At 37.8% G+C, this 16,195-nt stretch overlaps 1 protein-coding gene and 1 pseudogene across 4 annotated transcripts in view; both read left to right on the plus strand.

The window, feature by feature from the left end:
* Positions 1 to 16,195, plus strand: part of COBLL1 (cordon-bleu WH2 repeat protein like 1) — a 146,878-nt gene that overhangs the window by 60,529 nt on the left and 70,154 nt on the right. The window lies entirely within an intron of this gene.
* LOC102420820 lies at positions 12,725 to 13,056 on the plus strand (annotated as a pseudogene).

Genomic DNA, 16,195 nt, shown 5'->3' on the forward strand with positions numbered 1-16,195 from the left:
TATATATCAAGTTATTATTTGTCCCTGGTTAGTTGTTGCTACTAAGCACACACTGCAGATTAAAAACGAAATAAATCCATTTACCCATGTAGGTCATGAGGTCAGATAGTTAAGACTATAAATAGGCAGATTTAATGATGTTATTAATAAAAAAAGGGGAGAATGTCTCTCTGGGGTGTCTTGTCTACTCTTACTAAGCTTATGTTCTTTAGAAAACAAATTACTAAAGCAGACGGAATAAGGAAAAAATGAAGGTGAGTAATAGAATTACTTTAACCTGTTATACATTCAACATTAAGAGTATAATTATATTCCATTTTCATGTTTGAAACAGAAAATAATATTTTATGTTTCAAAGAAAATAATACCAAATGGTATCAATCTGTCTGTGCATTAATTTTTAGAATTAGATGTGGATGAGTGTTTTCTACAGAATCTTGGAGTTATGTAGCTATGACTTTAAATGGAGTATTTGGAAGCCATTGTCATCACAGTTATTTATACAGAGACAAATGTGGTGTTTAGTTCATAAACCATATATATGGAGAAGTACAACTAGAAACTCATTCTTTCTAAACCATACTGTTTCAGCCATCCCACAGTGCTGTGGCCAGTATTGACCACAACCCCAACCCTCTTTTTTCTTTTTTTTTAAGTTCAGCCTATTGTCAATTATGTCACAGAACTCTTAAGTTGTATGGATAGTCCACAGAAGATTCTAATCAGTGACTGTTGGGGTAACTTGTTTGCTAAAAGTTTTTACTTTTTTTTTTTTAATAAATGTAGCTACGTTCTTTTTTTTTTTTTTTTCAAAAGAGAAACCAGAAAACAATGAAAAATTTGTTTAAACAACAACAAATGGATGCAGTGTTAACTTGATGACTGATTACATTTGGGGTTTTTTGTTTGTTTTTGAGACTTGATCTTATGGAATCACATAAAGGTGATTTTCACAGTGAATTAGAGAAAGGTTAAGTTGTTGGTCAAAAAGAAATGATTAGTTTTGTGATAAAATATAAATAAAATTCTTTATATTTTCTAGTTTTTATCTTTCTAGTTTTCCTCAAGAAAAGTAGTAAAAGGAGATTAAGAAAATAAAGTAAGAATGATATGTGCATGATGTTTATGAAATTGTGGGGACAAAAAGTAGAATACAATGATCTTTTTGTGAGATTATTGCACTAAATATCTCTGATTGGTTTTTATTTTAGGATCAAAAAGTGAATGTGTCAGCAATTATTTTAGCTCCTTTTTCTTGGCATTCATAATAACTGGACCACACCTATTGTGCCAGAATTCTTGTACTAAAAAAGTTGTTGTAATGGCTTTGATATTCTAAGAGCTATTTTTGAACAAAATATCTGCTAAGACTTCGTGCTGCATGGCCACGGCTACTTGGCATGTATGTATGCCTTTGTTTGTAGGTCCACCTATTTCCTCAGGGAAAGTTTGCAGAAATGAGACTACTGTCTATTTCTTTGTCATTTCCGTCTGCTGTTTCTTGGGAAGGAAGAACTGCCATGGATTTTACAGTATTTGTACACTAAATTAGCTACCTTTCTGTGAAACTGGAAAAAAAAAAGGTAGTTGTGAGGGTTGGGAATAATATTTTAGGTTGTCTAAACCAGGCACATAATTTACTTTTTAGAGTATGGGTGATTTTCTTTGTTTGAAAAGACTAATAGATCATGAAAGCATGACTCTGATGAATTAGTCTTTAACATACACATGTCTAATGTTTCTTGTTTTGTTTTTTGTTTTTGTTTGTTTGTTTGTTTGTTTCTGGTGAGCCAGTACTTCTTTTAGCTGTTGTTTCAAGGAAAATAAAAACAAATAGTATCAATCTGTCTCTCCAAATAGAATTTTAAGATCTCGATTGTTGTTTCATCGGTGCTGGCAATTCAATATGGGAGAAAGGAAATGAACTTGGAAATGAACTACCCCGGGTTTAAAAACCTCCATCTGCAGTTTACTGTGACTAAACACAAGTTAATTATCCTCTTGGGGATTTGTTCTTTTTTAAAAAATTCTTTATTGTTGAAAGTATTACATATGTCTCTTTTTCCCCCCATTGACGTCTCCCCACCCACTCCTGCCCCCCAGCACAGGCCCTCACCCCCCTACTGTCTGTATCCATGGGTTATGCTTATATGCATGCATATAAGTCCTTTGGTTGTTCTCTTACCCCCTCCCTCCCCGCTCCACCCCTGCCTTCCCTCTGGGGAATTTGTTCTTTATACTGTGACATACAGATAGAGCAATTCACAGGTTGTTGTAATAAGTATAAGGCATACATAGCTTCTTGCCCTTTGTAACTTATAATAAATGACACTGTTGATGTTATGGGTGCTTTACCAGTGCTCATTGATAGAGCAAACTAAACAGAAAGGGAGAACAAGATACATTTGGGGCTTTTATGTATACTTAAATTGTATAATAATAAGTATTAATTTTTTGAGTACAGGAACTGTCCTATTTATTGCTGTATCCAAAGCAAGTGTGGGTGCTTAATAAATGCTTGTTGTGTGAGGGTGTGGGTGGGAAAACTCAGGTTTCTTCACCTTCTGGTTCAGTGTTCTTTCCCACATAGCGTTACCTTCAACTCTGCATTACTCTATTAAGTGAACTCATTTTAATTCATCTATAATTTGACCTTTTTCACAAACAGGAATATAAAATACATTCTTATTTGCTGTTGATTGGGAGAGAATACATACAAAATACTTTATTTGGGAGAGTTGTCAAACAATGTGAGAAAATATTTGTAAAAGGTAAATGACTCTATGATAGATTTAGGAGGAAGAGAAAACTCTTTCAATGAGATATAGATGTTAGAAAACCTAATGGTTGGTTGATTGGTTTCGTTTAAACATTGCTTATAGACAAACAGATTTTTTTTTAATGACTGAAAATAATTTATTACTTGTGCAAGTTCTTATTTGTGAGAATCAGGGTCAAATGGTAAAAAAACAACTGTCATTTCACACCAAATGCATAAAATGCCCTATCCCAGACTGCTTTTCTTTTTAAAAATTTATTATTGCCACTATTGCAGATGTCCCCCATTTCCTCCTGCCCTTTGCCCCCCTCCACCCAACCCCTGGCCTTCACCTCACTGTTGTCTGTGTCCAGGGGCTATGAATATATGTTCTTTGGCTAATCTCTTCATCTTCTTTTATCCAATTCCCCACCCCCCTCCACTCCCTTTTAAGAAATAAAAAGGAGCCCTGGCCGGTGTTGCTCAGTTGCTTGGGCATCATCCTGTGCACCAAAAAGTTGCTGCTTTCAATTCCAGTCCGGGCAATTGCTGGGTTTGTGGGCTCCATCCCTGTTAGGGGGCATGCAGGAGGCAGTTGATCAATGGATGTTCTGCTCTCACAGCGATGATGTTTCTCTTTCACTTTCCTTCTGCCTTCCTCTCTCTCTAAAAATTAATTTAAAAATTAAAAAAATAATACAAAAGGAAAGCATCTGAGCACCTCTGTCTCTCCTCAAGCTTCTGTTCACTAATCAGAACTAATCACTAATCCGAATTGTGAACATTTACTATAAGCCATTTGAACATTATTGTTGCTGTATGAAAAGTATATTCTGTATAAATAGGGATTTCTTTGCTCTTATGTTATCATGTGCTTGCAATTAAAAAAATACCAATAAATAATTAAGGAAGCAGGAAGGCCAGCTCTTTCACAGAGATCTTTATCTTTGTCAATATTCTTTGTCAATAAATATTATTTGTTTTTAAATTCCATTGTGATGTTTCAGTGCTGATGGCACAAATAAGATTTGTAAATATATCTTAAACTTTTTTATTGTTGCACATACTATGGGATTGAGAATAGTCATTAAAACAATTAATTAATAGAAATGGGACAGTACCAGATTATTTCTTCCTCAGATAAAAGGGATTATTTCTATATAAAATAAAAATGACGGTTTTTGGAGAGCTATCCATGTAGCTTAATACTACTTAGATTATCATTCTACTGAGAGAATTATTAGTATCATTTCTGACATGTGTGATCTGATCCATAGTATGGTTTGTTTATTGTCTTTTGCTATTAAAAATAATGCTGCAAGGGATAATTTTACCTATAATTCATTTAATAGTTTTAGCTGGTGTCTTTGAAATAGCTTTCTAGTAGTATTACTGGGTCACAGGGTAACAGCATATTTCATTTTGTCAGATATTAGCAAATTTTTCTCCATTGGGAAAATCCCTCCCTTTTGGCCTCCCACCAGCAATGTATGAGAGTGCTTGTTTTCCCCTTCTCACCCATAGAGTAAGTTGTCAACCACTGATTTTTTTTTAAAGTCTCATAGGTGGAAAGTGCATCTCTTTGTAATATGGAGCATTTTTGAATTGTGTAATTATTTTGTCATTAGAGATGTGACCTTTCATGTCAGTGATCAGGAAGCTTTTCCTGTGAAGGATCATATAGGAGATACTTTAGACCATGTGGGCCCTACTGTTTGTGTTACAGCTGCTTAACTCTGCAGTTGCTGCATGAAAGCTTGCACTGATAGTCTGTAAACAAATGAGCATGCCAGCATTCCAGTAAAACTTTATTTTTAAAACGAATGATGGGCTGAATTTGGCCTGCAGAGCATAGGTAGATGACCCCTGCTTTATGCCACTTCTATAAATGCTAGAGGCCCAGTGCAATAAATTCTTGCATGGGATGGGGGTGGGGGGTGGGGGGTGGTTCCCTCAGCCCAGCCTGCACCCTCTCCAATTTGACATCCCTCTTGCAATCTTGGACCACTGGCTCCTAACCGCTCGCCTGCCTGCCTGCCTGATTACCCCTAACCACTCTGCCTGCCTGGCTGATTGCCCCTAACCACCTCTGTCTGCCTGCCTGATCACCCCTAACTGCTACTCTGCTGACCTGATTATCCCCAACTGCTCTCCCCTGCCGGCCTGATCTCTTCCTCTCTGATATCAATTAAAAAATAAATTTAAAAAAATAAAAAGGAGCATGGTCAGGTTAGATAGCCCTAGAGGGCAGGATTAAGCTTATGACCAAGGATTCCCTTGAAGCTATATTAAACCATGGGACTATTTGAGCATAATCAGAAAGTGATTGTAATTTTTTACCCTGAAGAATTTATTTTTCCATAGAGCGGAGAGGAAGTGACCTAGCATTAGAATTTGTAGCAACTGTTTAAAATAGAGATTAGCAACCTTTTATAAATGGCACTCTAAGACTTGATTTATTCTGTTATATTGCTAAATTTCTTCCAGTAATTTAGGTTGCTCAGAGACAGTGGGAAACTGCGATTCATTCCTCCCTGAGGAAAGGTGAAAAGGTATGGTAGGCACTTGGCACAGAGGCACAACGTAAATGTGAAAGCCATGGGTCTGGGGGTTTAAATGTGCCACTTTTACCCATTCCTGTGACAGCCTCTTAAGAGAGCATAATTGAGGGAAGTCTTTGTAGACTCTTGGGATTTTAACTCTTATTGTGTTGTATATGGAAAAATGTCTAGGTTGGTCTTTCAAATGTGTTTTTTCCCCCTAACAAAAGAATCTTCAAATCAGGTGCTTGTGTGTGTGTGTGTGTGTGTGTGTGTGTGTGTGTGTGTGTGTGTGAGATTTGTCAACAATAATTATTTTACATAGAAGCCCAGGTAAGGACCTTTCATACACATTTTAAAATGTAACTCTTGTTTCTCATTGAGGATATGTTTTCCCTACCAGCCTTTGTTTTAATATTATAGGGTTTTTGTTATATCAGCATTTTTACTTCTGTATTGATATGTCAAGTTTTGTTATGAATAATAGTATTTGCATTTTTAAGAAGATCAGGAATTGATTTTATTTGCATGTCTTTCACTGTCTATAAATGACAGCTTCTTTACTCAGATATATAGTCTGTGATTGTAAGTAGGACTTCTTAGTGATTAGTCATTAAATAGAACAATACACATTAATGGGGATATTTTTTTTCTTTCTAATACCTTTGCCTTTATTTTAGTCTAGTGGTTCTCAAATTGTCATGCGCTGGATCACCAATATATATCATCCAGATCTATTTAAATAGGTACATTGGAGGGGCACTCATGCACGTCTGTATTAGAAACAAGTTCCATAGATGATTCTAATACCTATCCAAATTTTGAAAATCGTTATTTAGATATATTTTATTATAATTAAAAAATAATTTTATTTGGAATAAGTTGCAAAAATAGTGCAGAGAGTTGCCCTGTGCCCTTCCCCAAAGCATCCTCCAATAATAATATCTCAGATAACCATAATACATTACTAATTCCTGGAGTGGAATTGGTAAAATATTGTTAACTTTGACCTTTTCAGATATAATCAGGTTTTACGTGCATTCTTTTTTTAAAAAAATATACTTTATTGGATTTTTACAGAGAGGAAGAAAGAGGGATAGAGAGTTAGAAACATTGATGAGAGAGAAACATCGATCAGCTGCCTCCTGCACACCCGCCACTGGGGATATGCCCGCAACCAAGGTACATGCCCTTGACCGGAATCGAACCTGGGACCCTTCAGTCCGCAGGCCGACGCTCTATCCACTGAGCCAAACCGGTTAGGGCACGTGCATTCTTTATTACTGTTATTGTTTATTTATTTAGGTTTCCTACATGTGCAGATTGGTGTGAAAGCACCCCCCGTAGGAATATAAAACTCTTGCGTCATCACAGACTCCCTGTGTTACTCCTTAATAGTCCCACTAGTGATCTGTTTTCTATGACTGTAGATTTGTCACTTTGGGGTTCTTATATAAATAGAATCATACAGTATGTAACCCTTTGAGACTGGCTTTTGTTTTTGTTTTTTGTTGTTTTTTTTTTGTTTAGTTATCACCAGAGGATATTTTTCCATAAATTTTTAGAGAGAGTGAAAAGGGGTGAGGGAGGGAAGGAGGAGAGAGAGAGAGAGAGAGAGAGAGAGAGAGAGGGAGAGAGAGAAACATTTATGTGAGAGAGACACATCGATTAGTTGCCTCCCACACATGCCCTGACAGGGGCTAGGGATCGAACCTGCAATCTAAGTATGTGCCCTTGACCAGGAATGGAACACATGACCCTTTGGATTACAAACCAAAGCTCAACCATTTAGCAGCACTGGCCAGGACAAGAATATGTTATTTTTGATTATTGACTTGTGATTGCTCCTTCACATGAGTAAATCTGAGAACCACTGGTCTAGTTTTATAGAAGAAAATAACAATGAGGTCCAAAGAGGGGAAATGACCGAGTCAAGGTGACACAGATAGTTAATGTAAACAAGACCATGAACCTGAGGTACCAGGCCTCCTGCCCAGAGTCCTCTAAACCTGAAATGAGACTGGCTTTTATCTGCACTCAGCATAATGCCCTTGAGATCATCCATGATGCTGAGTGTATCAAGACTTCATTGTTTCCTGTTGCTAATATTCCATTGTGTGGCTGCACCACAGTTTGTTTCTTCATTCTTCCACGAGAGCACATCTGGGTTATTTCGTTTGGGGTTGTTATGAAGAGTACCATACATGTACAGGTTTTCTGTGACCATCAGTTTTTATTTCTCTCATATAATTACCCATGATTAGATTGCTGGGTCATAAGATACGTGAATGTTTAACTTTATATTATACTGCCAAACTGTTACCCAAAGTGACTGTACCATTTTTCATTCTCATTATACAACCCACCGATGAGAGATCCAGTTGCTCCACATTCTCCTCTGCATGTGATATTATTAGTTGTTTTCCGTTTAGGTGTGTAGTGGTTTCTCATCATAGTTTTAATTTACATTTCCCTAATGGATGATGATGTTGAACATCATTTCATGTGCCTATTTGCCATTCTTATATTCTCTTTGGTAAAGATTCAATCTTTCATTTGATAATTGGATTCTTTTTTCTTCTTCTTACAGTTTAGAGGGCTCTCTGTGTATTCTAGATATGTCTCTGTTGTATATGTGACTTACATATACTTTCTCCTAGTGTGTGGCTTATCTTTTCATCCTCTTAACAGGGTTGTTTCAAAGAGCAAAAGTTTTAAATTCTTGATGAAGTCCAGTTTTTCAATATTTTTAAAAAATATTTTATAGATTGTGTCTTTGGTGTCATATATAAGAATCTATTGCCTAATAAGTCTTGGTCCCAAAGATTTTGCCTATTTTTATCTAAACGTTTTATAAGTTTATATCTTACAATATGATCAACTTTAGTTTTAATATTTCTAAACTAGAGGCACTATTTCCAAGTAGTTCTATTAGACCATTTTTTGACAAACTCTATAGCTAGGAAAATGAGTTTGGAAAATTAATTTCAATGACTTTTCTTTATGAGTATGCAATGAACATTACGCTTAAATGTCTTTTACTCCAAGATACACCACTCCCCAACATAGATTTAAAACTTTAACAGAGAATAATGACTCAGTGCTGTTGAATATTTGCCAAAGTACATATTTGAGAGTAGTACATTAAGATCATGACTTAAAAGCAACGTTTGCCTTTATTTTATGGCTGGTTAATTTACCAGTGTGCTTTCTTGGCTGATTTACTATGAATATATGCGTATGTTTTAATAATTATAATACCCACATGTAATGATTTTCAGTTTTTAACCTAGTATGCTTTAAAAAATGAAAAAAATTTCAATTAAAAACATTTTTAAAAACTTAATTTATTTAGAGCAGTTTTAGTTGCACAGCAAAATTAAGCAGAAGGTACAGAGATTTTCCACTTATACTCTGACCCACACATGTATAGGCTCCACCATTATCAATAGCCCCCTCCAGAGGGTACATTTGCCACAGTTGGTGAACCTGCATTGATACATCATAATCAACTGAAGTTCATAGTTTGTAGTAGGGATCAATCTTGATGATGTGCATTCTGTGGGTTTGGACAAATATATAAGGACATGTATTAATCATTATAGTACCATATAGAGTATATTCACTGCTCTGAAAATTCTCTGTGTCCCACCTATTCATCCCTCTCTCCACCACCTCAACTCCTGGCAACCACTAATCGTTTTATGGTCTCTGAAGTTTTGCCTTTTTCAGAATGTTAATATAGTTGGAATAATAGAGGGTTGGGCAATAATAGGTTTACTGTTTATATGGAAAATAATGCAATAATTCATAAATAATAATACAAGAATATACTCTGTGTTTTGTGTACTCACGACTGTAAACTTACTTTTGCCCCACCCTGTATAATATGTAGCCACTCCAGACTGGCTTCTTGCACATAGTAAGATGCACTTACACTTCCTTATTTATTTATGTATTTATGTATGTATGTATGTATTTATTTATTTTTATGGCTCGACAGCTCATTCCTTTTTAGCACTGGAAAATATTCTATTGTCTGGATATACCATATTTTATTTGTTCATTTACTTATTGAAGGACACCTTAGTTGCAACTAAGATCTTTAAAACTTACCTTTATGGGTGAAAATTTCTTTTTCTTTTAAATATATTTTTATTAATTTCAGAGAGAAAGGGAGAGGGAGAAAGAGATAGAAACATTGCTGATGAGAGAGAATCATTGATAGGTTGCCTCCTGCATGCCCCCTATTGGGGATCGAGCCCGTAACTTCGGCATGTGTCCTGACTGGGAATCGAACCGTGACTGCTTGGTTCATAGGTCAATGCTCAACCACTGAGCCACACCAGCCATGCAGACTCATCTCAGTTTTAGGTTACTGATATCTGAGGACCTCATATGGTAGGTATTTTTTCAGTCTACCCAGTTTCTTTCTGTAGCACTGAGCACACAGGGGTGACCAATAAATGTTGTTGACAGTCCTGTGACTCACTGTTTATTTTGCTTTCAAGTCTGTTTTTTCAACTTTGTCATTTGCTTTGATTATTTTTTTTTATCTCATCCTTTGATATGACCATTTCTATTGGAGGCTTTCTTTATATTTCCTTTTGTTGATGTTTAACTTTCTTAACTATGCATAAAATAAACATTGCCTATAAGATATTTAAGAAAACCCAGAGACAAGCTGAAATTACAGGGACATTTATAGGGCAAATATGAGAAATTTAATATTTAATTTAAATTTATAGATACATTTTCCTACTTTATCTTAATCTGTGTGGTGGTTCCTTGAGTGTATAATGTATGTAAAAATATATTTATATTTTTCTGTATGTAAAATATACTTCAGTGAAAAGTATCAGGGGAAATTTATGTTTTCCTTTCTTTCATAAGAGATTTTCTTCTTTGATAAAAGACAGCCAAAATATAATGGGGATTTGGAAATATTATTACTAAACTTTTGGACTACTTTTAAGATTTGTGATATTTAGTGGTTCTAAGATCTTCCTGAATTTATATGACTTGATTGATGTAAGTAGCAACCTTCAGGCAGTTTCAGAGTTTACAAAGTTCTGTGAAAGTGTATCATTAACTCTAATTGAATACCTAGCATGCATCAGGCATTATGCTAGACCAGTGGTTTTCAGATTCGTCTGCATTTCAGAATCAGTTGGGAAGATTTAAAATATCCCTGCAAGCCAATTAAATCCAAATTTCTGGGAGTGGGTTCTAGGCCTCACTATTTCCTAAAACTCCTCAGGTGAATTCACTGTGTAGCCAAGTGTGAGAACCACTGGGCTGGACAATGAATATACATTACCCATTTCACCTCAGTAACCCTGTGAAGCAGGACATACTATCTAATTTTGTGATTGAAGAAATCGTTCCAGAGAGATTAATAACTAATATGTACAGACCCAGATGCAAACCAAGATCTCTGACTCCTTTCTAACCTTTAATTATATCAGTGACCTTGGTGATTAGCATGTAAATTATTTTTTCCTCTTTAATTGCAAATATGTACATATTTTTCTATCACTTTGTGCCTTTCTGGAATGTCTTAATGTTGCCCATGGAAGATAATACTGTATGTATCTAGTGAGCTGGAAATTTTTGTTTTCCCCCTGCCACCCTCCACACCCACCCACCAGAAGAAGGTGGAAACCAAATTATGCATTTATTAACTAAAGCTGTGTGTGTGTGTGTGAGTGAGAGAGAGAGAGAGAGAGAGAGAGAGAGAGAGAGAGAGAGAGAGAGAGAGCTTAGAAATGCTTAGATGTAAATGGCTTGGATGTAAACTATTAGCCTATCATCTTTTGTAAAATGGGGTATACATATTGTGTAGTTATATCTTCTATTGGTATAGATATGTGCTTAAAAGATATAAGGGAGCACCTTATGTCTTTTTGGGTAAATGACAACAAAATCATAACAAAAGCTTCATGTCCTCATGCTAACCTATCCTGGAACAGATAGTGTTTCAAAGAAATTCTGTTATGTCTCTGGACCTCACTCTACATAATTACTAGGTTCCTAAAAGAAGTAAAAAGGGAAGGTAATGTACTAATCAGAAATACAAAAAATTATATTCATAATATCTGCCTCAAAAAACTTTTCTGGCAGATAAGGTGATATGCACTGACAACTATGCCGTAAGACACAAGGTAGCCCAAGGGGCTTTATTTCCTGCCTTTGTTAGTTACTCAGCTACCTCTGAATTCTGTCCACCACACTGTCAGTACCAGAGGGGAAGGCTTGTGTCTTGTCCTTGGCTTTGGTCCATTTCATCCAACACAGTGTGTTGCGTGTGATAGATCTTCAATAGTTAGTTACTGAACAAAAGGATCTGTGCAAGTGTCCCACTATAAACATAAACAAGATACTGAAAGATTTTAAAGTGGAAGGACTTCAATGTGTAAACAGGAAAGGTTCTTGAAAGAAGAGGCATCCAGACAGGGTTTTCACTGTTGTATTACAAAGAGGATACCTTCTGTGGGCAGGTGATGGCCTGTGCAGAGGGGCTTTCGAGCCTAGCGACAATAGCAGGAACCTGAAGCTGAAACTGAGGCATCCGGTTTACGTAGAACCCAACTCTGCTAGCTTGCTGGTTGAGGTGAGGATGCAATCAAGGGGTCAGCTGGGGCTCATGCCACTACTGGGGTGGGACCTGCTTCTGAGCTCACTCGTATGGCTATTGGCACCCTTCGGTCCTCACTGGCTGTGGGCTGGACATAGGGCATTTCATAACACTGCTGCTGGTTTCCCTTAGAGTAGGTGAGAGGGTGTCCAAAACTGAGAGCACAGTCTTCTGGGAACCTAATCTCAGAGCTGACATCCCATTACCTTTGCTGCATTCTGTTCACTGGACATGAGTCACTAAATCCAGTCCACACTCAAAGGGAGAGGATTACACAAGAAGTGGGGGTCACTGGGGACCATCCTAGAGGCGGCCTATCACAGAAATATATGTTATTAGCCCACTAAATAGAAATATAATTTAATACATATTTAATAGGTAAAAAGTACTAGTAGATTTTTAATATTTTATTAAGTCTACAAAATACAGGGTGTATTTTACACTTGTCGTGCATCTCAATTCAGATGCTATATTTTCATTAGAAATACTTGATCTGTATTTAGATGCCATAAAATTCATAATGGGAAAATAGCTCCACATACCCAAGTTGTTCCGAATATGTGTGTTTTATATGCCCTGAGTTGGCGCTGACCCCTGGACACCCCATGAATGAGTCATGTCCATAGTGTCCTGCTCAGATCCTGTAGTCTCCTGGAAGCCAAGTTCCAAATATACTTAAATGTTATTCAGTAATTGAATCAAGTATCAGTTTAAAAATATAACGTACTTTTTCTGCCATCTCAGAGCCTGTGGAGGCCTGCTGGGAACATGACTTCTGTAACGACAAGTATGTCTGGAAGGCTGTGGTCCAAGGCCATTTTTGCTGCTCTAAGTGGGGTCTCCCAAACCAGAGGGAGCACATAGCTCTTCTTAAAATTGAAGGTGTTTACCCTCCAGATGAAACTGAATTCTGTCTAGGCAATAGATGTGCTTATGTGTATAAATCAAAAAACAACACGGTGACTCCTGGTGGCAAACCGAACAAAACCAGAGTCATCTGGGGAAAGGTAACTCATGCTCATGGAAACAGTAGCGTGGTTTGTGCCAAATTCCAAAGCAACCTTCCAGCTAAGGCCATTGGACACAGAATCTGTGTAATGCTCTGCCCCTCAAGGATTTAAACTTAATGAAAAGTAAATAAATAAAATGGGTTTGTTCTCCCGAAGAAATAATAAAGTAAAATAAAACTGAAAATATACTTCCTCAGTTACACTAGTCATGTTTCAAGTGCTCAGTAGCCACGGGGCTGCCACATGGGACAGCAGAGTTCTAGAAGTTTGGCTGCAAAAGGAGTGAGTTAAAACAGGACTTGGAAGGAGCAGGGAGGTGGGAATTAAGATCATAGGAATCTGTGCATTTTGTGTGTGTGTTCTGGGGAGAAGGAAAGAAATCTAAGATGATAGGAACATAGGGTGTGATCGATGTGGCTTTGGATTAGTGGGCAGATTTGAGTGGCGGTGCAATTGGGGCAATGGAACCTGAACTGACGAATGACTTGTGATAGAGACCTTCTATTCCAGGTGTTCAAATGCAAACCAACTGAGTGTGGGAGAATGGAACCAGAAGCTTTTTAAATTTTTCTTTTGAGTTGTCACTCTATTCATCATTTTTTCCTAGTGTGTGTGCCAAGAGAGGGAAAGGCACTTGGAAGTGGAGCCATTTCCTGTGAGCCCCAGAAGAGACCCTTTCCTGACCAGAAGTGTTCTCAGCATAGGAAGAGCTACCTGGAAACAAGTCCCATCCATGCCACCCCTTCAACCAAATGTTATCTGTAAATTAGCTCAGCCCCTGTGCCCTGCTCCCAGTCCTAAAATATCTTATTTGAGGCCTCCACTTTCAGTCTCTAAACAAAATTATTATGCAGAATCTCTGTACGTCAGAGGTGAAAGGGGCCTGGGATCATCTATTCTGATACCTGTATTTTGTAAATGAGGGAATGGAGGACTGAAGTGATTGATTTAAGGTAACTTGAGTGGCCAGTTAGGACACTGCCATGCCTTTTGATTCCCAATACATTGTTTCCAAAAGTCCACCAAGCTAAGCCTCTTGGTGTGAGTGGGCATGTGCACATTTGGCTTCTGCATTCCTGTGAAAGTACTACCAGGGGTTATTTAGACAGCTCTTGTCAAGATTATGGTGTGGGTTTGGTGCCATGTTCTGTGTGCTTTGGGAAAAAATTCTTTGTAAACCCTGATTAAATGCAATGGCAACTGCCTTATGAGATTAAATGTAGATAAGAAAAAAAAAAAAAGCACCAGCACAGTGCTCAGCAGGAGATTCAGTAACTGCTATTTTTTTCCTCCTCTATCACCTAGCTTTGTGCATTCATTGTTGTGGTTGTTAGTTTATTTTGTGTGAATGTTTCAACTCCCAAAGGGACAATGTATGTAATAGTGAAGAAACTTTAGCATCTGACAACTTAGGTGGAAATGTCCACTCCATCACTTACAGCTAAATCCCTTCACCTCTCTGTGCCTCGGCATCCTCACCTGGAACATGGGGATGCATGGTCGCACTTACCTCACACAGTGCTGTGACTTAGGACAATTTTCAACACGTAGTCAGCATTCCTGGTGTTAGCTGTTGTTGTTGATAGTATAATAGTAAAATGGAATAAAAGCCAGTTGTGTTGTGAGTGTCCTTATTGGAACTTTGGAACTCGAAGGCACTAGCATTTAACACATGTTTAGTGTGATGTGAAGAACGCCCCCTGCCTCTGTATTTGGTGTGTTATGTCAAATGTACTGGAAAGGTGAGTTCCACTTTTACAAGTGAAAATGTCACACAGAATTAGGTTGTTCTTTCCTCACATTAATCATGATCCTCATTGGGCAAGGGAAGCTACAGCCAGGACATCTGAGTTCTGATTCTCAGATGGGTTACATGGCCTCGGGGAATTCACTGAACATCTGGGCAAAGGAGGTTTCTTTCCACCCAAGAAGTCAGTCTGTCCCAGTTCAATCCCCAGTCCCACTCCCAACTCCAAATAGGCATAGGATTTAGAATCTTCCTGAGGATTGAATACTTTTACTCGTATGGGTCTCTTTGGGCTTCATATTCCTTTCATTGGCCACAAAATAGCTTGTGTTACAAAAGTGTTTGATACTCAGCAACCAAGTTCTTAGAGTCGTATAATTCTTTTTTAAAAAAATCATTTTATTGATTTTTTACAGAGAGGAAGGGAGAAGGATAGAGAGTCAGAAACATCAATGAGAGAGAAACATTGATCAGCTGCCTCCTGCACCACCCCCCCCCCCCGGGGATGTGCCCACAACCAAGGTACATGCCCTTGACCAGAATCGAACCTGGGACCTTTCAGTCTGCAGGCCGACACTCTATCCACTGAGCCAAACCAGTTAGGACAGAGTTGTATAATTCATGGAATTGATATAACCTTCCCTTTCTGCCTCCCTCAATTAAATGAACAAACATGTATGCAGTACCCTAACTTGTGCCTGTTGCAGTTCCAGGTGCTAGCAGAGAATGAGGCAAGCCAGGTCCCAGCACTCAGAGAATCTTCATTCTGGAGGCTAAGGGCAAGTAATAAACAAGTAAATAAGCAACCAGGATGGTATCCGATAGTGATAAATGTGAGATCGGGAAAGTAGGGTTATATGAAGGGTGTGCTGAGAGGGGTGACACCTCTTTTGAGTGGTTTGAGAATATCTCTATGAGGAAGAGATATTTGAGCTGAACTCTGAATGAGCTCAAGGAGCAGACATTTGGAAGATCTGTGGTTAAAGGCATTTTGGGCAAAGGGAACAGCTGGGCAAGTCCCTCAGCTGTGAAAGGACTGGGCCTGTTTGAAGACTGGAAAGAATGCCAGTGTGAATTACGCAAGGAGTTGAAATAGGAGGGGAAGCTCCAAAGTTGGCAGATGCTAGTGGTTTCTTAGACTTTAGCACACATCAGGATCACTTGGAGGCTTGTCAAATGTGGATTGCAGGGCTCTACTCCCAGTGTTTGTGATTATATAGATCAGGGTTAGGGCCTGCGAAGTTGCATTTCTAACAAGTTCCGAGGTGCTGTTCACACTTTGAGAACACCAGGCTAGTTGATCTGTAAGCCAAGGAAAGGAATTTGAGTTTTATTTTCTATGTAATGAGATGCCAGTGAAGGATCAAAGATATTATCTGCTTTACATATGTGTGTGTGTGTGTGTGTGTGTGTGTATAATTTTATTTTTATTTTATTTTTTTCCATCACCATTTATCCCCTCTTCCACACACCCCTGTCCCCACAATCACCACATTGCTTATT

This window comes from Myotis lucifugus, unplaced genomic scaffold, assembly GCF_000147115.1.
Source record: "Myotis lucifugus unplaced genomic scaffold, Myoluc2.0 scaffold_5, whole genome shotgun sequence".
Taxonomy (NCBI): domain Eukaryota; kingdom Metazoa; phylum Chordata; class Mammalia; order Chiroptera; family Vespertilionidae; genus Myotis; species Myotis lucifugus.